Here is a 23724-nt window from a genome sequence, read left to right as displayed (position 1 = left end):
TATGGACACAGGAGACACTGGAGAAATAATTGTTCCCTTCTCAAGCCAGGAATCGCTGGGTCTGCAACAGGAGGTCACAAGTAGTGAGGTGTCGGTCAGAAAAAAAGTGAATGATAAGTTTAATTTCTCAATTTTCTGATAATTTTAAGTATGACAAAGGTGATGAATTAAATATGAAAATATTTTTAGACCAAATTCAGTATTTTGAAGATACAAGTCATGAAATTTATTTATTTAAAGGTGTAAAAGGACGATTAGCTAAACATATACAATTTTTGGAAGATATTGGAGCAAATTCCTTTGTCATTGATACTATAAAAATGGTTATGTTATTCCATTTATTGACACGCCAGGTAGAATAACAAGTCCTCTTCACAAAATGAACAATTTGTCACAGAAACCATAGCAGAGTCAATGTCTTTAGGTTGTGGTATTGAAGTTCCATTTCAGCCACACAGTAAACCCACTAAGTGGTAAGAAACGGCTTATTTTGGATTTGAGTGTCATGAACAAATCTATTAAAAAAATGGAGACTGGAAAGTTGCTGTACAATATTTTCAATAAGATTCTCACATGTATAAGTTTGATTTGAGTTCTGGATATTTTCATTATGAAATTAAACATCCATTCATAGCATACATTTTTCGGCTTCAGCTGGAAAGAAAAAAATTACTGTTTTACAGTTTTGGTATTTGGCATTAGTACTGGTCCATATATTTTACTAAATGTTTGAGGCCATTGGTTAAACTGTGGCAAGAAAACGGTATAAATGTTGTGTTATAACCTTGATGACGGATTTGGTATGTGTACTGATGAATCAAAATGTATTGAAGACTCTAAAATTTGTGAAAAAGTCTCCAGAAGATGCTGGTTTTCTCATAAATGAGAAGAAGTCTCTTTTTACACCAGTACTGTCGCTTTAATAGCTAGGTATCATTTGGGACAGCAACACATTCAGATTGCACATATCTGAAAGACGTATTAATGACCTGTTGGTATTTCTAGAAATTGTTATCAAAAATTTCTCAAAATTACAGCCAAGACTTTAGCTCAAGTAGAAGGGAGAGTAATTTCCATGTCTCCTGTTATTGGGACAAAGTTTTTTTCATGTGGCAATAGAGTGTAGATTAGACTGGGTTAAATTGCTTTTATTTTCATGCCATTAAAATGTGTTGTCAGAATTACAAATTTTTTTAATGTTGCAAATTTGAACTGTAAATTGTTAGGTCATTATTCAAAATCACATGTCGTGATCTACTCAGATGCTAGTATTGTAGCTGCAGGAGCATATTCAGTAAAATTTGATCAGAAAGTTTTCCACAAGACATGGAGTTCTAGTTAAGCAATAGAGAGCTCAACCTGGCGAAAGCCGAAAGTCATAGAGTTGGTGGCACAGTCTTTTAAATATAGTTTTGAAGGTAAAACCTTTTAAATGGTACACTGAGCTGGCACTTTGAATTACAAACTGCATATTATAGCTTTATCAATTTTCTCAGTTTGCATAGAAAAATGTATGTCCATTGATATTCAGTGGGTCCCCAGATCTGAAAACTCTATAGCGGATTGTATCATATAATTAGATTAAAATATATTTTTTTTTGTATATGCATTATAATTGTTTGCTTTAAACCCTATATCATCTACCCTATATTGCATACTCTATATCACACCTCTAGATCTATATCGCATACCCTATATTACACCCTACACCTATATCGCATACCTTATATCACACCCTTTCTCAGACCATGCTTGAAGTATGGTTAAAATATATGATATAAATAAATGAACATGACATGTTAAAATTTGTATATCATGCTGTATCAGCCCTCGACCTATAACACCCCACGGGGCGGTGGCCCTTGGGGTGATATAGGTCGAGGGCTGATACAGCATGATATACAAATTTTAACATGTCATGTTCAACCTTATATCACACCCTTTCTCAGACCATACTTGAAGTATGGTTAAAATATATGATATAAATAAATGAACATGACATGTTAAAATTTGTATATCATGCTGTATCAGCCCTCGACCTATAACACCCCACGGGGCGGTGGCCCTTGGGTTGATATAGAAGTCTCAGGTTGATACAGCATGTGATACAGGTTTTGACATGTAATATTCAGTATATATTTAGCAGAATGGTTGACCATGAGAACTGGAGAGTTTCATTTCAATTTTTCAATTTCATGAATGATATTTGGGGTCAATACACAATTGACAGATTTGCAAATTCACAAAATGCAAAAATAGACAGATTTAAATAATTATTTTTGAACCCTGATACACTCGCTGCCAATGCTTTTACGCAGAACTGGGGGAATGTTAATAATTGGATGGTGCCACCAATCTATTATGTTATAATGTGTATCAAACATTTGACATATTGTAGGGCTAGGAGTACTTTAATAGTACCCAAGTGGAAATCTACCGCTTATCGGATAATGATTTTTGGCAAAAATCTTGAGTTTCAGCCTTATGTGAAAGAAGTTTTAGAATGTAGAGACAAAAGTGACATTTATATTAGAGGTCGTAATGAAAATACCATATTAAGCTCTAAGCCGTTTATAACGCCTGTTTTGGCAGTCTTGTTAGACACCAGATTCACATGAGTGTAGTGTTAATTGTGACAAGGTCCTAACATATTTTATGAGTATATTGTATTTCACACGGTCACATTTATTTACATGACAGATTATACAGAATTTTATTTATTATCAGTTATATAAAAAAAAATCTCAAAACTTCTGGTTCTGTTTTTGTGGTATACTTCTGGTTATGTTGTAGTTGACATGGTCTAGATGATGACGGGCCGTAGAGGATGGCAAGGTCACTGGTTTTATTTGTTTATATAGATTGAATTAAAATGACAAGTATTTTATATCATTACACATTTTGCAGATATTTTCTCCGTTGGAATTCGGAAATCTTTACCAGTATCTCCTGACTGTGGTTCTGTATTTGGTGCACTGTACAGCAAACTATCAGATTATCTTCTTTCCTCAAAAGCCAGCAGTACCAGACGGAAGTACAAATATGCCTTTTTTCTTTTTGTAAGTGGTCTAAATACTTCTCTGTATTTGTCGGAAACGCATAAATCAAGAAGTAAAATAGATGAAGCAGTGTATTCACAAATAAGCCGGTTTTCTAGACCCATGCGAATCACCGTTTGTAGAGTCAGTTCGTGAAGGGGCTCACAGAAAAATTGGACATAACGTTACCAAAAAAAGAACCAATAACGCCTGAAATTTTATCACAAATTGTAGATAAATATGGTCAGCAATCTTGTAATCTTAATGATTTACGTATAGCATGCATGTGCTTGTTAAGTTTTGCAGTTTTTTTTGTTGATTTTCTGAAGTAGCGAATTTGAAGAGATCAAATTAAAGTAAAATTTTATTCAAGTCATGTAAAAAGGGAGTTAGAGTAGAGCAAAACTGACATTTACAGGGAAGGTCGTTATGCTATTGTTGCTAAAAGTGGACAAATTACGTGTCCAGTAGCTACGTTAGAACAATATTTAAAAGTAGCTAACATACCAGTAGACTCTAACAAATTTATATTAGATCGGTTTCATATTGTAGCACTACTAACTCTTATAAACTTAGAAAAATGGTCAGTTATCATATACTAGGGCTGGAGAGCTATTGTTATCTGCTATGGAGTCCTTAGGTTATGATAAAAAATGGCTGGCCTTCATAGCTTACGCTCAGGTAGAGCTACCGCTACTGCTACAGCCGCATGGTGACCGACTGTTTAAAAACACGGTCGTTGGAAGAGTGAGAAGGAAAAAGACGAATATACTAGAGAAGATTTTAATCTTAGATTATCAGTATCTCAGAATTTAGGTACATAAACAATTTAATTGTTATTGTGATTTTAAATCTTTTCCTTTTCTTTAAGTTCGAAGCTTTTCTGTACTGTCAAAGCGAGCTGTTTTCCTAATACCAGTGTTTGTTTGTTTGTTTGTTTTTTTTTTATAAATGATGTATGTTCGATTGAGGTTATATTAAAATATAAATGTATTTATAAATGTTACATTAGAACGCGGGTTATGATTAAAGTTACAACAAAACATCATATGACTTACGGTCTACTCGTTAAATAAGTTCCATGGATAAATTAATAGCGAGGACCGTAATGGTAAACGAAGTATATTTACGTACTTATTCGACGCTCGTCTTTCGTACATTAAACTTCCGTTTTTCACCCTCCCATCCTATCATATGTTTTGAAATCAATTGTTGTATATAGATTTACGTTATAAGTTATATTCACTCTTTGTGTATGCATCTTTTTGGTTGTTGACTTGACATTGATATTGGTTTATAGTATAATAAAATGAATTTGTTTTATATAATGTGATTTGAGATTGCTGCAGCAATGATGGACATTTCTTTTTGGGTAAAATGAAAAAGCTTTACTGTACTGTCCAGGCGAGCTGTTATCCAAATACATTTGTTTTATTTATAAATGATTTATGTTCGATTGAAATTCTATTAGAACATAATAGCCAATACATAAATCTCACCTGTATAGAATTTTCATTAAAAAAAATAAATAATATAAAATAAAATGAAATAAATAAAAAAAAATCCGGAAAAGCAAAAACTGACTCTCCCCAAATTCTCGGAAAAGCATACGTCCGGGTGGTTCAAGGGACAGGGTGAACAATATGCCGTGGTGTTAGTTTGTTTCTCTCAGTCACCAATATTTGAAATGAGGTGAAGACTCGAGGGGGGGGGACTAAATCGTATGGTCGTCAAAGTTAAATCATGTGCAATGATTCATCTCAAGCTCCTTGTTGTTCAACGTGAATAATAAGCTTAATTGTGGAATTAGCCTTTTTGTAAATATTTAACTAAACTTCCAATGCCATTATAGAATGTCCTTTTTATGTCTTGTAATTGGAGTTGTGTGGTGATAGGGATGTTCTTCCCTCCCTTCCTTTCTTCCGTTCATATATCCTTCCTTCTGTTATGCAAAGAGCCGGGGGGGGGGGCATTTCTTTTTCTTATTCTTCTACACCGCTAAATAGAATTTAATGACACTACCACAGAACCTTTATTGCATATTACGATTGTGGACCCTCTTTTAAGATTTTGATCCAAAGTAATTTAAAAGTAATAAAAGTGCATGTTACTAAATGGGGAATGGATATTAATTTAGTAAGCGTTGTTCACAGTTTTTGTAGTGTTAATTTTATAGTGCTTTTAATCTAACAGAATACCCAATCAAGAATGACTTTTGAAATAGTTTGAGTACAGTCTCGACAACTTACTGTATACTAATGTTACGATCCATTCGTGAAGAAAAGTCCCTGCTGATTTTGGAATCCCTTCGAGAAGCGCTTTGCATTGCTAAGATGAATGTTGGTAAATAAAAGGCCAATTCTGACAGACATTCTTGCACATAAACATAGTTTACAATGCAAGTGTATTTCCTCCATAAGTACTTTACGATATTGGCACGTTTTGTATTTCATCATAAAACTTTTACTGTTATAAAAACTTCTTATTTAGAAATAAAGACAAATGGATTTAATCTGAAGGATTAATTCTCTTTCAACTTTAATCTAAATTAGCTATTCTACTGTTATGAACCCAGCGAAATCTGTTACCTCCGCTACTTATATATTCAAGCTGGGGTCCAGATGTGAATTTCGTTGTTTGTGTAAAAAAAACGGGACTTATTCAGTACGTGACAATCATGGGAAAGCAAAATAACGATATTTAATGTATTTGTTGTATATTTTGTAATGCTAGAGATTGGGGTGACTAACGGTAAGTCTCATGTATTTCTATATATAGATTTATACACTGTAGGTATTTTACCATTGTAGGCATATTACTTTATATGTATATTTACAACTTGGTTTCATAGATATGCCATTCTTGTTTTCACATTCATTCAATACTTTAATATAATGAGGCCACTATTTCGCTGTAACTGTGTACAATAATGTTTTGGAGCCAGCTGCAGCCTGTCATGTTGTATGAGGGTTTCCTCGTAGTTCATTGAACACCCATCATTGGGTGCCCTTCGGTGTTTTTTTCGTTGACATATTCACCATACCTATTCTCGATATATTAGACCGGTATTTTGCCTACTGTTTATTCATGTATCGTTGGTTAAATGGTTTCCAAACTTATCATTACAACATTGCAATATTACATGTTTGTGTATCTTAAAATCACTAACAAATGAGTATCGACTATCCGTCATATAAATTATTTGATCAATTTCATACTAAGTATGTCATAACAAATATCTTGCAATACGTACGTTTAAAACTTCTTCCTTGGTATTTTACCTCATTACATGAATCTTATGTAATATAAAAATATTTGATGATTTGCATAGGTAAAATTGACAGCAATTACAAATCTTACAAGAATCAATACTGATATAGCTCGGACCTGCTCCTGTCAAATAATATATTATAGCAATCATAGTAGTAAATTGTACGCCGACTTTTACTCATCAAACATCATTTCAAACGATATCAAGATTTAGATTAAATAAAAATTATTCGAAGTAACATGTATGTTAATTCCAAAGATAATGTCTGTCGTTAGTATTGCTACAGGACTCAGAAAAGTTTTATGATACCATGTTAACTGTAGATTGGTATTCATCCAGCACCTTGAAACGGTGGTTATAAGCGAATAGATTCTTTTCTTTCAATTTGCTTTATGTTATTTAGTCTTGTTATATTAAACCCCTGTGATTATACCAACATTGTGACGTATGATAAATAATATTTAGTTTCAAATATTTAGACAGAAGTTCTGACTGTCAACACTGTCGAGTGGGTGTAATCTTTACTTCATATCTGTCCAGTTAAACCCTTTCCATAATCTGAAAGGGGTGGAGGTTGTCTAATGTCAACAGTCGGGTCATCCTACTTTAATCTTATATAAAGGCGTATCTCTTTTTATAGCTTATGAGAGTTGACGTTATATCATTATCAAATTTAAACTCGCACTCGAAGCATTTAAAATGAATTTAAATTGGAATTTGTATGCGTCACCGGATGGAAGTATCGCTGTGCAGTAAGATAAATTCATTATAGTCCAAAAAACGTTCCTCGGGATTTAAACGTAAAAAACAGTTGCGTTTGAAATCTTGATTCCCATAAAAAAATAGTATTCTGATAATGCATTAGAATGACTGAAGATCATGCATAATTGTTTAGTGTTAGGAGTTTAATATATTACCAATCAAGCCAATGTGAAGAAGGTAGGAATTTAATTTTCGTTTTATTAGTGCCCCGTCACGAAATGTGGCGGGCGCCCTATAGTGACCAGTCTGTACGTCCGTCAGCGTATGTAACTTTATTTCGGTCTTTTGATGTATGCTTTTTTTGATAATGCTGCAAAAGCATAGATACTAAGATCAAATTAATGATTCGTGTCTGGTCTGTGACTAGTTTCTCTTTTTATTATATGCTTTAGATATTTGACATGCTGGTAGATGACCTCAAGGCAATGTGTCACGTACCATGGTTGGTGACCTTTGACCCTGAACTTTGATCTGAAGGTCAAACTGATAAATTTTGCATTGCATTACGTTCGTGGCCGGGCTGTAATTTTTTTGTTGGTGTATGCTGATGGTTGGTGACATCTGACCTTGAACGTCGACCACAAGATCAACATAATGATTCTTGCAAAAAAAAATGTGTCTGGGATGTTTGGTGTATGCTTTTGATATTCAGCATTAGGGTAGATCAGCTGAAGATGATGTGTCACGTACCGAAGTTGGTGATCTTTTACTTCAAAGTCAAATCAATGATTTATGCATGGCTGATGTACCGTATTTTTATCACAACGGGGCTTACAGAGATGTATTCCATCTCAATGACATTTTTAGTTATAAACCAGTGCGATTGCAGTACTTGTATTCACTTTTTACCTTCTTAAGTATTTCTTAGATGTATCTGTCTATTCAATTCGAAACATTTAAGGTCCATCATTGCCTTTCGATAAATATGGCCTCAATTTCACCACTAATTTTTCTCTTACTACAGACAAACCTGTCTATCGAGATGAATTTTAAGGCATTGAAATCATCCCCTTGATATGAGAAAATTCATTTTACATAAAATTACATCAAAAACTAGCTTGACTTCTGTTGTTTTAATTTTATCAAATCTGCAGAGAGGGCGAAATTGAACCAAGTGTGGATAATGTTTTGAGATGTTTCCTATGTATTTAAGGTAAACTTTATACACATTGACAAGCTGGTCAATTGAAGGACAATAGCCACTTATACACAATAGGTGATTTATACCGTGTAAATGAGTGGACCATATCAAATGAATCTCAGGTGTTCGTTTTGCATTGCCCGCAGAATTGAAAAAAAATAAATCCTGCAAAAGGCAGAGCAGTTTTTGAAGGCCAGGTGAGCTATTGGCGTCCGTCGTCGTCGTTAACAATTTTTCAAAACTTTTCTCCTCTGACACTACTTGACTAATTGAAACCAAACTTGATATGAATATTCTTTGGGGAATCCTGCACAGAACTGATGTGGGGATTTTTGATCTATCGAAAAAACATTGCCACCGTTACTAAAAATTGAATATAATGGACTGACAGTAGTTTGTGTGTGTGTGTGTGTGTGTGTGTGTGTGTGTGTATATATATATATATATATATATATATATATATATATATATATATATATAAAAACGTCTCAGAATGTGACGACTCTATTCGCTACACTGCTCCATCGGATTTTTCAAACCTTTCGATATATATAAGCCAAATTATTACATGGTTAAAGTGTTCAGCATGATGATATCTATTTGTGGTCCAATGTTTGTTTTAATCTGTAGAGCCTTGTTGGAGTTATTGCCCTTTTTCAACGTGTTTTTGCTATTTTTAATGTTATTTCTTTCCCAAGTCTTCTCCTGTGACTTTACTGGACCAATTAAATCCAAACTTGGTATGAATGTTCCTTATGGTATCTTGCATATAACTGATGCGGGTATTTTTTATCCTTGAAAGACATGGCTGCCTTAAATAAAAAAGAATATAGGTGAGAGACAGTAGTTTTTTGCATATATCTGCAAAATCATTAGGTTTAGCCACATTCCCTTTATTGCTGAAATGATCCTTATTATCAGGCATACGAAAGTTTTGAAGAGATCAAAGTTTTCAGACGACTCATGGTAAGAATTATTGCCCTTGAAAGCAAAAAAAATTTTTGGTTTTTTTTGTTTTTTTTTTTACAGTTTTCAGACAATATCTTGGAAACTATGATAGAAAGAAACCTACAATTGCTGGAATGATCCTTATGATAAGTCCTACCAAAGTCTTCTTGAATCAAAGTTGTTGGAAAACTCCTTGTTAAATTTATTGCCCTTGAAAGGCAAAATTTAACCAGGTGAGCGATTCAGCTTCTGGGAGCCGAGCCTCTTGTTCATATCTTGGGATTATATGCCTTAAAATTTTTCTAGAAGTTTGTCTGTAGACAGAGGGAAATGAGTGGAAAGAAATGAGTGGAAAAATTGAGGCCATATTTGACGAAAGATAATGATGAACCTTAACGTTTGCATCTACACTGAAAAATTAGACGCATGAATATTGCTTCACCCCCACCCCCATTCTGTTTGGTAGAAGATTGTTTAGTTCAGTTGTACTTACGATCATTTTGACCTCGCGTTAAGTCCCCTGTTTAAAAATTTATTCAGCTACCCCGTAGATATTTTAAGAACTAAGTTTTAATGTATATCACTGATTTTTAGAAAAAAAAAATATATATATCGAACGTATAATAAGCTCTAGCTGGTTTCATACTTCGTACTTGTACTGAAAATCTTACCCTCATGCATTTAAAGGAAGCGGTGAAAAGAAAACGGTCTATTATTACGTTATTTATGTATTGAATATGGTGAAATATAATTAACGATATCTCAATATTTAGTTGGTCATCGGGTCTGTTAAAAAAAATTGCCAGTTCCGCCTCTATGTAGTTACGGCCCTGAGTTGAACATTTGGTAAATCACTGATATCTATATAAAAGGATGAAGTAATGTACCGTTCGATTAGGCATTTTCTTACACACCGATTTAACAATTGTTCTGGCTAAAAAGTTGAGCATTTTCATTGCACCGGCAATTGTCGTCTTCAATATTCCTTTTTATAATTCAAAAACTAAAAGAAAAAAAATATATGTATTTAAGGGTTTTGAATTTTATCACTTGGTTGAATCGTAGAATTAACATTTTAATGTAAGAATCAGGCGGACAGGTAATTTTAAATCTTGAATAAATGCATTCAAAACGCATACAAAACACTATTGACAAAATGATAGTACTGAGAAAGCGCGATAAAGAGAGACTATTCTAGACTGGTTTTATAGGATATAAAAATACGGTAACGTTCATGCAGGTAAATTCATATCTTTTTGAACCATCCTGTATCAGTAACCTTAAGTGCCAAGGAATAATCGTTTAGTGTAGGACATTGAATTCAATTCAGCATCAATTACTGTTCCATAAGAACTTTCTGAATTGTCCATTGTTGAGACTTGTATACTTGAGATAAGTTTCGTATTTCACTAATAATTTGATTTATTATCACTGAAGGGTCGTTTACGTTTTTGGTACGGGACATACAGCATGCAGACTAGTTCGACGAGCAAGACTTATAGAACGTTTGATGTATACTAAACCGTATCATTTTTTAAATAATACTCCATATATTTTGTATAATATACAGTTGACCTTATGTTCTTCATTAAATTCCATTATCATTTGTTGCAATTACCTTGAAGTAAAACTTGAATTGACAAACATAAAAAAATAGGAAATTAAGTTAGATCTATTTAGTACTTAAATTGAACTATAGCAGTGTTTTGTGCACATGTGCATTTTATCCCGTTGTTTAGTGATGTAATCAATCATGGTTACTAATAATGACTAAGTGCATTTTCATATATTGTATGGAATCCACGTTTTACTGTACTTGGGAGGATTACTTCTTAGAGCGACAAAATTTGATGGTATGAAATGGGAGCACCGTTCTTGAAAACGAAATTTGTGAAGATAACTATAATTAAAATATATGTAGCAGCTAAGACAAAAGCTGTTCTGTTCTAGACTATTCAAATGACACTTGAGACACGCAATAGGGTGCATTTCATCCGCAATATTTAACTATTCAATATTCACTCACTTCTTCCTAGTAGTTACAACATCAACAGGTTTAATGATATCTATCTATCTAATCCTCTTCGTCTCCGGTGAGACATAAGGCTGCAATTGTTTCCCGCCACCTGGATCTGTCTTTGGCTATCTTCTGGGCTTCTCCCCACGTATATCCACCCTGTTTTAGCTCAGCCTCCACTGTTCTTTGCCAGGTTGTTTTTGGCCTAAGAGGGTTCCGCCTTCCAGGTGGGGTCCATCTGAGGGCAACTTTAGGTAACTGTTGCTGGTCCATACGAAAAACATGCCCTAGCCATCTCAACCTCCTTTCTTTGATCTCAATGTTGATGTTCTTGCAATTTGTTTTTTGGAGCAGTTTGATATTTGATATTTTGTTTGGTCAAAAGATTTTACATATCTTCCGTAGGCATCCATAGTAAAAACTCTCAATTTTCTTAGGTCGCTTTGGATGATTCTGCAGCACTCATTTCCATATAGTAAAACTGATTTCACATTACTGTTGAAGAGTTTGATCTTAGATTTCAACGAGTATAAGTTGGATCTCCAGATAGGACGAAGGATAGAAAATGCTGTCCGCGTTTTCCCTAGTCTAGCTTTTATATCCTTTTGGGCAGCGTTGTCAGTGCTGATCAAGCTTCCTCAGTAAGTAACGTCTTCTACAAACTCTATTGGGGTATTTCCAATATTGATCTTTGGTGAAGAGTTAGCTTTGATTTCCATTGCTTTTGTTTTCGTAGTACTGATGTTAAGGCCTGTTTGACGGGAAAGTTTGTTTAGGTTGTCTGATTTTTCTTGCATATTCTTGTAGTTTGTGGAGAGAATGGCTAGATCATCAGCGAAATCGAGTTCTTCAAGGTGTGACATCAGGTCCCATTGTATCCCTCTCGGTCTGTCTGTTGTTTTTCTCATTACTCAGTCAATGGTCAAGAGAAAGAGAATAGGTGAGATGATGCATCCCTGTCTTACTCCTAACTCGACCTGGAACCAATCAGAAGTGCTGTTATTAAAGATGACACTGCACTCATAGCCATCGTAGAACTTTCTGATGATGGTAATTTTCTTTGGTGGTAATCCATAATGTTGCAATATCTTCCATAGCGTATCTCTATTTATACTATCAAAGGCCTTTGTGAAGTTGATGTAAAGAGGACTATTCCACTCAGTGCATTGTTCAATGATGTTTCTCAGAGTGAAGATCTGGTCTACACATCATCTTCCTCTTCGAAATCCGGCTTGTTCTTCTCTGAGTTTTTGGTCGGTGTATGGTTCTGTTCTAGATAGTAGCATTTTACAGAAGACTTTACTGGGTGTTGACAAGACGGTGATACCTCGTCAGTTGTCACATACTTGCAGCTCCCCCTTCTTTGGTAATTTTACAATTAAACCTTTAGTCCAATCACTGGGGATGGTGTCATTGTTCCATATTTTCCTGAATAGATTTGTCAGAACCTCAGTGGATGTTGTAATATCTGTTTTTAGTAGTTCTGAGTGGATCTGGTAATTTCCTGGAGCTTTCCCATTCTTAAGCGATGACATGGCCTTTAGGACTTCGACTTCACTCGGTGGATCTAGGTCGATATCTAACATATTTTCTGATGGTTCAATGTTGACATTTTCTTGAGGTGCTGGGTGGTTAAGTACTTCCTTGAAATGTTGGACCCATCTGTCAGCTTGATCTTGTTCGCAGGTAAGTATTGTCCCCTGCTTGCTTCTAACATTCGAGATGCCTGTACTGTTGCTTTTACAGAGAGTTTTGGTGATCTTGTATACTTTTCCAATCTCTCCATTATTTGCAGCAGCTTCAGCGTCCTCTGCTTGTTGGTCGAGAAAGTTTTTCTTGTCTTGTTTGGCGCCCCTTTTCACATATTTATCAGCCTCTTTGTATTCTTTCTGTAGCTTTTCTACCTGTTTGATTTGGCACCTAGCATCTTTCCTTTGATAGTTTTTCTCATCAGTCTTTACCAGAGTTTCAGTTGTTATCCACTCTTTCGATCTTTTTTTTTTAAAGCCAAGAACCTTTTCTGCTGTTTCAGTGTATACTGTTTTGTTATTGTCCCATTCTGTTGGTACATTTTCTGCATCAGCCGATAGCGCATCAAATCTATTCCTTAATTCTGTTTGGAATTTGTTTGCACTATCATCTGATCTTAGCTTACGAATGTCTATTTTCTTTGTTTGTTGGCTTGTCTGATTCTTTCTTAACTTAAGTTTTAATGCTGCTGCAACAAGGTATTGGTCACAGTTGATGTCAGCTCCTCGATAGACTCTTATATCTTTCAAGGATCTCCTCCATTTGCCGTTGATTATAACATAGTCGATCTGTTTGACTGTTCTGGTGATTTCCAATTAAGTTTATGGATATCCTAATGTGGGAAGATGGTGTTTCCTACAATCAAGTAGTTGTTTTGGCAAGTATTGACAAGTCTCTCCCCATTGTCGTTGATGGTTCCACATCCATGTCTTTCTATAGTTTTCTCATATGTAGTGTTGTCACTACCCACTTTAGCATTGAAATCGCCTATAACCAGAAGAACATCATGTTGAGGTACTCTAGATATTGTTTATTGCAGCTGTTCGTACCATTCATCTTTTACTTTCTCATCCGCATCATTTGTTGATGTGTAACACTGTAAGATTGTAAGTTTGCTGTATTTAGAATTAAATCTGGCAAGCAATAATCTGTCGCTGATTGGTTCCCATTCCATCAGGGTGTTTGCTTTTTCCTAGGCAATGAGCAAAGCAACCCCATGCATGTGTCTATCTTGGTGTCCTGAGTGTAGGATGACTGTTCCATCATTAGTTCTACACTTTCCTGATCCCGTCCAATGGGTTTCACACACACCTAGAAGATCTAGATTGTAGCGTTTCATTTCTGTAGTGGCCTGAATTGTTTTGGATGGCTTAAACAAGGTTCGAACATTCCATGTTCCTACCTTAAAGGTGGTTTTGGGTCCTAGTAGACTCTTATTCACACTTTTCGTGGTCATACTGCCATCAGTGTGGCCAGAGTCCACAGTTGGATCCGTCGAATTGAAATTTCTTGCAGTCTCTGTGACGAGGTTGTTTTTATGGTATGGAGTTGTTAGCCCCATGACAAACCTCCGCACTGGTGGACCGGGTTTTCTCTCTGGTTGTCCTTCCCGTAGATGAATGCATTACCCTGCTAACGTTGTCATCGCCTGGGTTGTCTCCCGTTGCCTTTGACTAAAAAACAGGCAGTGATACTACTTACCCATAGCTGGGGACTAGATTTGCAGGCATCAGGGCATATCCACACACCGGTGAACCTGGAATGCCGTGCATTTCGGGGCCTAGTCTCCTCCAAGACCTTGTGTTTTAGCCTGGGGCCGCAAGGTACCGGTTTAATGATATATATCTTTTTATTCTTTTTTTCTGAATCCGCAAAAATACCCAAAGCATCATACATTGTAATTATGAAAGGTCTTTTAAGAAACATTATAATCAATGTACGTGACTAAAACGTGAAAGAACAGGGAACATACACGATTTACTTCACAATGTAGATACCATAATAAAACACACATAAAAACGGAAGATATAAGTCAACTAGACACCTACACAAAAAACTCCAAAAAACAAACAAGTTTATTTGTTTGTTGGGGTTTAACGTCCGAGCAGCAATATTTCAGCCACATTCAGACAATGAACATGAAATGGATGATAAAATGAACATGAAATAAAAAAAAAAGGATGGGTCACAAGGATAATAGGGTCGACAAATTTTGATTGCCACTAGAAAAAGGGGGATGAGTAAGGTCAACAAACAAAACAAAATGGGAGTGACATCAGGAGCTCTGGAAGGATAAGCATGCCCTGCTGTGCCAGCGGCACTGATCACATAAAAAAGTACTACTGTGAAAGTATTATTGTTCATGGGGTACCAATTTACATGGTTTTCGTGGGTAGCTAAACCATGAAATTTGGTTACAAACGAACAGAATATGCTTATTGATGTGTATACTGAAAACAACGAATTCAAGAATCAGTGGACCTTAGTTTCTTCCCTAATCCACGAAAATTAAATATAGTATTGTATCTGACTTAATTTAGACCGTTTGAAGGTTGCAGCTATTTGACCTAATATAATATATTTCTTGGCAGCTTGTTAATTTATTTTGTTCCTTTATAACCGATATTTGGAAAGGAGAAAGATCAGTAAGGATCCCTTTGGCCTCATATTTTGGACATTTTTAAAAGATTGATGAAAGTTGATCTCAAGGTAGTAATATTACAGTAAAATGGTCGCAAACACTGAATATAAGATGTTTTTGACGATATTTATGACGTTATTCCAGAAATAAAAGTATGTATATATGTAACTTTTAGAAACAATTATAACTTTTAACATTTCTTAAACTTTTAAGATGGTTTTTGCGTGGAACGGAAGTGGCCACACATCTGTTGACTCAAGATATTTTACACGAGTTGTAACTGACAGCTATACACAAACTATATGAAGCACAAGAGTCAACGCACATGTGGCCATTTATAAAAGAGAGAAAAAACGGCACAAAATTTGGTGTTTTCCAGCCTTTTTAACAGATTTTCCCAATCTCAGCCAAGTTTGAAGGGCATATACGACCTAAATATGTTCAAATTATTACCATAAAACAATCAAATCAACTATAAAACACATTAAAGAGCTGGAGAAGCAACATAAAATTTTCTTCATGTTGACTTTGTTTTTGAGGCCAAATTTTGCCCTTACCCCAACCAACTTCGAACAAATCGAGTGCGTTTATGTTGATTTTGTATGCGTATGATGTATCATTTATGATGCAAATGCGTTTCAGTTTAGTGCAATACATAGGTTGATGTCTATAAAACCAAAAACCATCTGACTGTTTTATTACTGAATTTTGCGCAAGTAAGTTATCCAAAGTTAAACAGAGAAAAAAAAAAGATCTAAAATAATGTATCAGTAAATCTAAGCAGGGGCAGATCCAGACTCTTTGAAAAGATATAGGGGTGCCAGCCGGGGTTCCTCATAAAATGGGAATACTAGGACATTATTTGCCATTTTTTTCCCAATTTTACACATGAAAATAACAAAATTTCCTATAAATAGGGGAAGCCAAGCACCTGCACCCACTGTGGATCCGCCACTGCTGAGCAGGTCAATACTGTAAAGTACATCGCTATTAAACCAGCTATTGGAATCAGATTCAAGAAAAAAAGTTAATGGCGCGTCGTTTTTATTCGAAGTAACAATGATCTGCACACATTAAATGGAGGTAGTAATTAGTGAGAAAAAAATGCTTTAATGTCTAGAAAAAAAATAAAATTAGTGCACATTTTAACCATGCAAACAAAGAAATTGAGTCTTTAGATAAGATGTTTACCTTTTTCTTAGATCCGTATTCATACGACGACATTTTCAAAAATGAAAAATTAATCGCCCACGTGTAAATAAATGATGGTAAACAGACATTAACTATATGCACATAGACTTGTCATCTTTGTTTGCAAACGTTACCGGTTTTTTTCCCTGCCAATAGTTTTATGACAAAAATTTACACAGAATATTTATCAATATCTTTCAAAAACATCAGGAATGATAAAATATGTACAAACCTACAATCGTTTTACCGTTAACATGGACTAGCATCATAATACACGATATCATTAATAGATATAACAAATTATTGAATATGTTACACATGATTCAAGGAGTACCCCTCACCAGCAGCATTAATACAAATTACATTTACTTTGAAAGCAGTATATTTATAAGTTCAATGTTAAAACTGGTTCTTATTCTCGTCTGTTTCTGAGTATAGTGTTCAATGTATGTACATATACTTCCGAATAATGTCACATGTGAATATCACGAAAAATTTCAGTGTATCTATTTATCATTTATTCATCATTTTGCCTTTCCTCAAAGAGATTTTACTGTCGAGACCCGTAAAGTTTGCGTCATAATGATTGGACCTTTTTTATTCCTGTTTAAGACATGACCATGAATAACATTATTATCATTTTCTCACAAACCTGATAAATATGACAATAATAATAAAGTTATTTGCATTTCAAATATCTGCAAACATTAACAGGACAACAGATATATTAAGGTCATATATGAAGTGAACATCATGTCCCCTAGACGGTCATTTATAATCTACATGACTTATGGTACTTATCATAACTCAACAATTCACATTTATACGAAAATAAATTGTATGATGCGTTTGTTCACTCGTTTTCGGAGGATTATTTCTGAGATATAGATGATGTTTAACACACGATTTCCCAACCGCCGCTGAGTTATCTTTAAGAGAGCAGAATGTTCAAAATACTAATAACCCAACTCATCCGATTTTTGTTTGAAAGGTTGACTAGCAAAAACTTACATTAACAATTACTTAGACTCAATTCAATTTGTGACGAAACTGTCGTTGTACTAATTGTAATTTGATTCAAAACCTGTTACAACTAAATTAGTTCCATTATCATAAGAAATGCTTGTAAAATTAGGAATGTCCATCCGAACCTCTTGCCTATAAATAAGCTTCTTTGATGAAAAATAGGGATTTTGAAGTGTGTCTGTATGAGCATCGTAATTAGTATTATTGAATACATGTTGAAGGAACAGTTTTAATGATTGAATTAAGGCGTTTAGGTAACAGGAAAAGTCTATAACCTTTCAAAAGCTTGTTCATATTTACACTACTTATGCTATATCATAATTCAATTTAATAAAGGAATAAACAAATCCTGCCAACATAATTAATATTTACCGGATTCTGCAATTTCCTGTGTGATTTGTTCATCTCTACGCCTAAGGCATTGACAAATCCATCTGTCAATTCAACTTAATTCAATAAATGAATTTGAGTCATTTATTCTGAAAAAAAAAAGACTGTCATTAAAATTATACATGGAACATAAGTTTATTTAATGCATAACTGAAAACGGTCTCTAGTCATTCTGTTTTACTGATTTCTATTTTTATATTATATCACTTATCTTTGCCATATACATGTATGAACCCATGTCAATAAAAGGGACTTTCTTACCAAGAAATTACTAAAAGAATTCAGCGAACTATCACATTTATGCTATTTATATCTACCAAATATCTTACAAAAGTCTACAAAGTTGGTTATTATTTCAGAGAAATAAAAAAAGTATTGCTTAGAAATGAAAACCAAAATTAGAGTTAAAACGACGAAAGTTATGACGAAAATTAATGTAAATAATATAGAAATCTATTCCAAAATCTCTTCAATTTAAGAATAATCATGGGAACTGATATTCGACCGAAATCAAAGAATATATTCCAAGGCTAAAGACTAAACAGGAAGAACAGACACCCCCCCAAAAAACAGAAAAACATGTAATAACCAAAATAACACACAAAGAAACAAAAAGTAAATGAGAAACCTGGACGCCGCTCAAGACCGGGAGCATGAACTTGCTGCACTGGCAGGGTAAGCATCCTAAACTTTTTCTAGAAACAACCGCCGAGTTGCTCATAAGATATCGCGCCCGGGGTAGAAAGAGGAAAGGAAAACTATGACACGGTGAACAAACTGGTCTCTTGCAACCTCTTACCGATCCACGAGTTTATGATTATTATTTTTTTTTCATCAGTTAGTTTACTTGATCATTTATACCGTAATATTTGTAGTAAATTAATAATGTTGTTAATTTTATCTTCATTATTAATTTGTGTAAAAAGTAAACTTTGTCGAAATGTTATGATTACGTCGATAATGAAAGTTCTTTTTAGGTAATCTGGTTGTAATGTGAGCTATTGCCATCACTTTGGCGTCCGTCGTCGTCGTTAACAATTTTTCAAACATATTCTCTGAAACTACTAAATAGATTTGGATGAAGCTTAGCATGATTGTTTGTTAGGTTATCCTCCACAAAATGATTATTTGAATTTTTGATCAGTGAAAAACATGTTTTGTTGCTACTAAAAATAGAACATAGGGGTCAAAATGACTTCTTGCTATTTTTTCCTGAACTATAGAAGAATAATATAGATGAAAGCTACTTATATATCATGACCTGAGTTGACTGGTGGTATTGATTTTTTAAGCGGCCATTTTCAAAATGGCTGCCATTTTGTGACCCTTTTCACCAGTTGATCGGATTCCAATAGTTTTTGTTCATTTTTACAAATATTGTGTTCTAAAATGAATGGTGATGACAAAAGTTTGTTCTGGGCGGCCATTTATCCTACTAATTTATATAATTGCTTTGGTTTCAACAATATTTGGTTTATATAGTAAACATCTTTCTTCTGAGTTGAATGGTGATGAAGAAAATGATGTATAATCATGGTTTAACTTCATTTTATGTTCTTTTGCGGCAAATGTATACTAATGCATCTCAGATCAGGTGGAATAACAAGGCATAGGTGGGCCCTTGCCCATTTTTTTTCAGAGGTTCTTAAAACAGTTTGAAGGTTAATAGGGCATGGCTTGCCAGGTGAGCGATTCAGACTCTTCGAGAGTCTTTTGTTTCTTCATTGGTTGGTATTCCTACTTAGATCAGAAGGCACATTTCAGCAAATTAATTGGACAAAAGTATCGGGAATAACATATTGCAGATCAAATATACCAGCAATAGTAATATACAATCATGTTATACCAATTATAACAAAATCAAAAATATGTGAAAATTAGTTCATTCCTGTACACTATTAATATATTTCAACTAGACTTTCAGTAGACCTTAATTCGAAAAACTAGATCGATTGCGAAGTCATGTGTAATTTATGTTATGAAAACTGTTTCCAACAAAAGTTGGTAAATTGCATTTTCAAAGACGAGCATTCTACATTCTAAAAGAAATCGGAAACTCGAGTTCACGTTAAGGCTCACAGCCAATCCCAAGTTTTCAATGAAGTCCAACTAGAAAACTGTAGGCAATCTTGTCACTATTCAAGAGTAATCAAGGGAACCAAGGTTATAGCGGTGATCAAACGAATGTAATCCAGGAACAAAGACCAGACATGGAAAACAGACACACACAACAAAGAAATAAAGTAACTAAAATCATACATACAAAGTAACAAAAGTAAATGAGCAACTCGGACTCCACTAAAAACTGGAAGCATGGACCAGGTGCACCGGTAGGGTAAGCGTCCTCTGCTTTTTAAACCGCTGTATAGTGTTTGTGTTGAAGTTTTATGAAATATTGTATACTACACTGATCCGACATGTAAGTAATAGAAGCAATGGAACTATGCATACGTAGAATACATTTTTCAGGTACTTACCTATTCATTTTGTAAATTTGCATTCCTGTCAATGAGAGCTGTGTATAACACAAGTGAATCTACATAATTATGATTATCTACAAGCGATATTTAACCATTGAAAACACTATTTGTTTTTATATCAGAGACGTGAGAAACGGATTTTATCTTCTGAGGATGATAGCCATTGTTCCGACTAACTACAAATATGTCTAAATCTTTGTTTAGCCGTGTTTGTTTCCATGGTGACTGGCATACTTGGCAACCAATAAAACGATTCATTATTGTTTATAAGGTGAAAAACGTTTTACATACTTTTCAATATGAACTGAAGCTGTAGAAACTTGAATAAAAAATAAAGCGTACATCCTTTTTTTTCAAGTAGTAAACTATATTTGTACAATGACGTTCCAATCATAATACAATGATACATACCAAACGTATATACATGAAAGTACCATAGGGATAACTGTCAAAAACATAAAATCCCTCAACCATTTGCATAAAACATAATGAATTATTTTGAATATTTCAGATTAAACTCCATATCTCCTCAAATCTCCTCAGAGCTTTTAAAATATAGAATAAGTGATGACAGTTCAAAAAGTTGGGTGTATTAGTTTCTTATTGTTTTAGATGCCTAACGTCCTTATGGAGTGTTATTTTCAATTTTCAAGGCGACTTTTGAAATGCTTGGTTCGCTAAATGAATTGTAATGTCAGCTCAGCGTAGTTACCTTTTTAGTGTATTATTGTGTCAAGGATGACACTACTTGATTCAAGAACTATTTTAAATAATTATGTAGCTACATAGCCGCAACATTGGTGGCAATAGCGATTTAATACCGATCTATTTTTATTTAACATATATTGAGATTAAAATACAACTTTTTTTTTGTATATGCATTATACGTGTTTGTTTAAACCCCATATCATCTACCCATATCGCATACCCTATATCACACCCCTATATGTCGCATACCTTATATCGCATCCCTTCACAGACTATACTTGAAATATGGTTAAAATGTATGATATTATGGACATGGCATGATAAAATCTGAATTACATGCTGTATCAACCCTCGACCTATATCACCCCATGGACCGGTGGCCCTTGGGGTGATATAGGAGTCTTGGGTTAATACAGCATGTGATACAGACTTTGACATGTAATATTCAGTATATATCAAAACTATGTGTACATTGTTCTTTAAGATTTATCCTTTATAAAATATTTCGGGCGAATTTTCAATTTTTTTTTATCAGTTCATCACAGTTTGTGGGACGAATAAAATATACAGGAGTCAGTGTAGAAAAAGCAAGAAAGTCGCTTCATTTTTAGAAAAGAGTAAATGTGTGACTGGTAAGCATACTTGATCCAAAGTTACAAATCTTACCTTTTTCACAGCGAAAACCTCTCAAATCATTTGATTTTGACTTGTTTGATATTGGAACTTGAGGAGTGACTGAAAAATATGAGAAAACAATTTTATTATCTGTTTACTTTGAAAAAAAATTCCGATGCAAGTGGTTGTCAGTGCAATGGTTATTGAGCAAACAACTCAATAAACACTGAAAACGACACATTTTTTTATTAAAACGTTGTGGCAGGAAGGCCTACCCATGTGTTACCATGTTCTAGAAAGAACCAATTACAAGGGTTCATACAAATCCCATGGAAACGGCAAAATCTTTTATATTGCTTTTATAGATATTATTTTTCCAAAATGCACTATTCCCACACGCTTTAATATGATACTAATATAACTTGGTTTTCGCATATTCTTGTTGACTATAACTTAGAAGCAGACGTGGCTCATTATGTTAGACCGCATTATACTAACTGTAGGTTTTCTACCACATTTGATTCTTTATGTACAAATGACAATTTTATAAGCGACTAATAACTTATTGACAAAAGAATGGCTTATGATTAAGTATCATTTTCACCAAATTCAACATCTTCAGTACATCGAACATATTCTCTGAATAATTTTATCATTTTTGTTGGCGCTCACAAATTGAATAACTCTTAAGGCGTAAAATGATTCACTCGAGTAATCTTGATAACTTAATGGAGCAAACAGAATTGTTCATGCACGACTGCATTCAGTTTAACTACAGTATCTCCTATTTTTTTGTCGAGATGCATCTTTATACATAATTTGACTGTACTAACACATGGAATCCTTCAGTTATCTTTATAAGAAAATTAGGAAGACGTTTTCACTGGATTTGTATCTTTAAAAATGTAGCAAAAAGTACGCTGTTATGTTTGGTAATGCACTCGATTAATGCATTTTAAATGATTTTCTGATTAAGTTTAACGCAGGATTTAACTTTATCTTTTAAATTTATTACATCATTTACTGGTATAGTAAAATACTATTTTAAAGAATAGAAAATCATGATTTATTCATCCATTTATTCTGGCTTTCAGAGAAGCAATGAACATTTTCGCCTTGATTATGCATTTATTTTTAATATGAAAAGTGCGGCTTTAATACTTTTTTTTTTATTTTACTATACATTATTATGTCATCGAACCATAATAAATCTCTTTACTCATTGTATACTTTACAAATAATGGGCAAAAAATATCTGAGTTGCCGCGAGAACCGACATTTGAATGCATGTTATAATTTTGTTTACGGGAAAGGGAAAGCCAGAAGATTTTTCTCATAGAAACAAAGATTCTGAATATATTCGACAGTCTATCTAAAATTGCTAGACAATTTAAAAAACACTTTCAGTAATATCTTCTAGTTTTTTATATGATTTTTTTCCTATGATTTATAATTTATGTATATAGTAACATTTTAGAACCAGTTTCCGGGCGATGTATCCACATTACCTTTGACCAACACAACTCTTTGATGCGGCGAATTATTTAATGAATCGAACAGTGCAATATGAGAGAAAGTTCTTGGACAATATTCAAATGGCCAAGCAACGTTATAACTATTTCACTTACTTTGAAAATTTAATTGGATGTGAATCCCTCGAGAGTGAGTTTAATCAATGTGCTTCTAGTAGCTGTCAATGAAATTCCTAGTAAATAAATTCGGATAACTGCGTTTTGCCTAAAATATATGATATGACAAAACCGTTTTGTTCGATTGCTTAACAAGTAATAACAATAACTTCTGCCTTATGTTCGGTAATATAGAAGGTTTTTAAAACCCTATAAATCCAACCAGTCTTTATTGAAGATGGATCAAACGAAGCGGTAGATAGAGTCCTGATCGTCATCGTTTGTTTTGATTTCATGTGTTTGGAAAACATATCACTTAAAATCTTGTTGGAAAAATA

The 23724-nt window shown here is 34.0% G+C and overlaps 1 protein-coding gene and 1 pseudogene across 8 annotated transcripts in view; both read left to right on the top strand.

The window, feature by feature from the left end:
* Position 1: 1 nt before the first annotated feature.
* LOC148606878 (uncharacterized) lies at positions 2–3854 on the top strand (annotated as a pseudogene).
* A 1835-nt stretch (positions 3855–5689) lies between these two features.
* The window catches only part of LOC148606876 (nitric oxide synthase-like protein), a 152988-nt gene continuing 134953 nt past the window's right edge, over positions 5690–23724 (top strand). For 4 of the 8 annotated variants that reach the window (XM_088547291.1, XM_088547282.1, XM_088547290.1 and 1 more), the window contains exon 1: positions 6978–7248. The gene's annotated coding sequence lies outside the window, so the exon portion shown is untranslated. Of the gene's footprint in view, positions 5790–6977; positions 7249–23724 lie in introns of those variants that run through there. The other 4 variants (XM_088547287.1, XM_088547293.1, XM_088547300.1 and 1 more) reach the window with 3 other exon arrangements.

Source organism: Perna viridis, chromosome 9 (assembly GCF_037379345.1).
Source record: "Perna viridis isolate PV_CMFRI_1.1 ecotype Kerala chromosome 9, ASM3737934v1, whole genome shotgun sequence".
NCBI lineage: Eukaryota > Metazoa > Mollusca > Bivalvia > Mytilida > Mytilidae > Perna > Perna viridis.
This window is presented reverse-complemented; position numbering and strand designations above follow the sequence as displayed.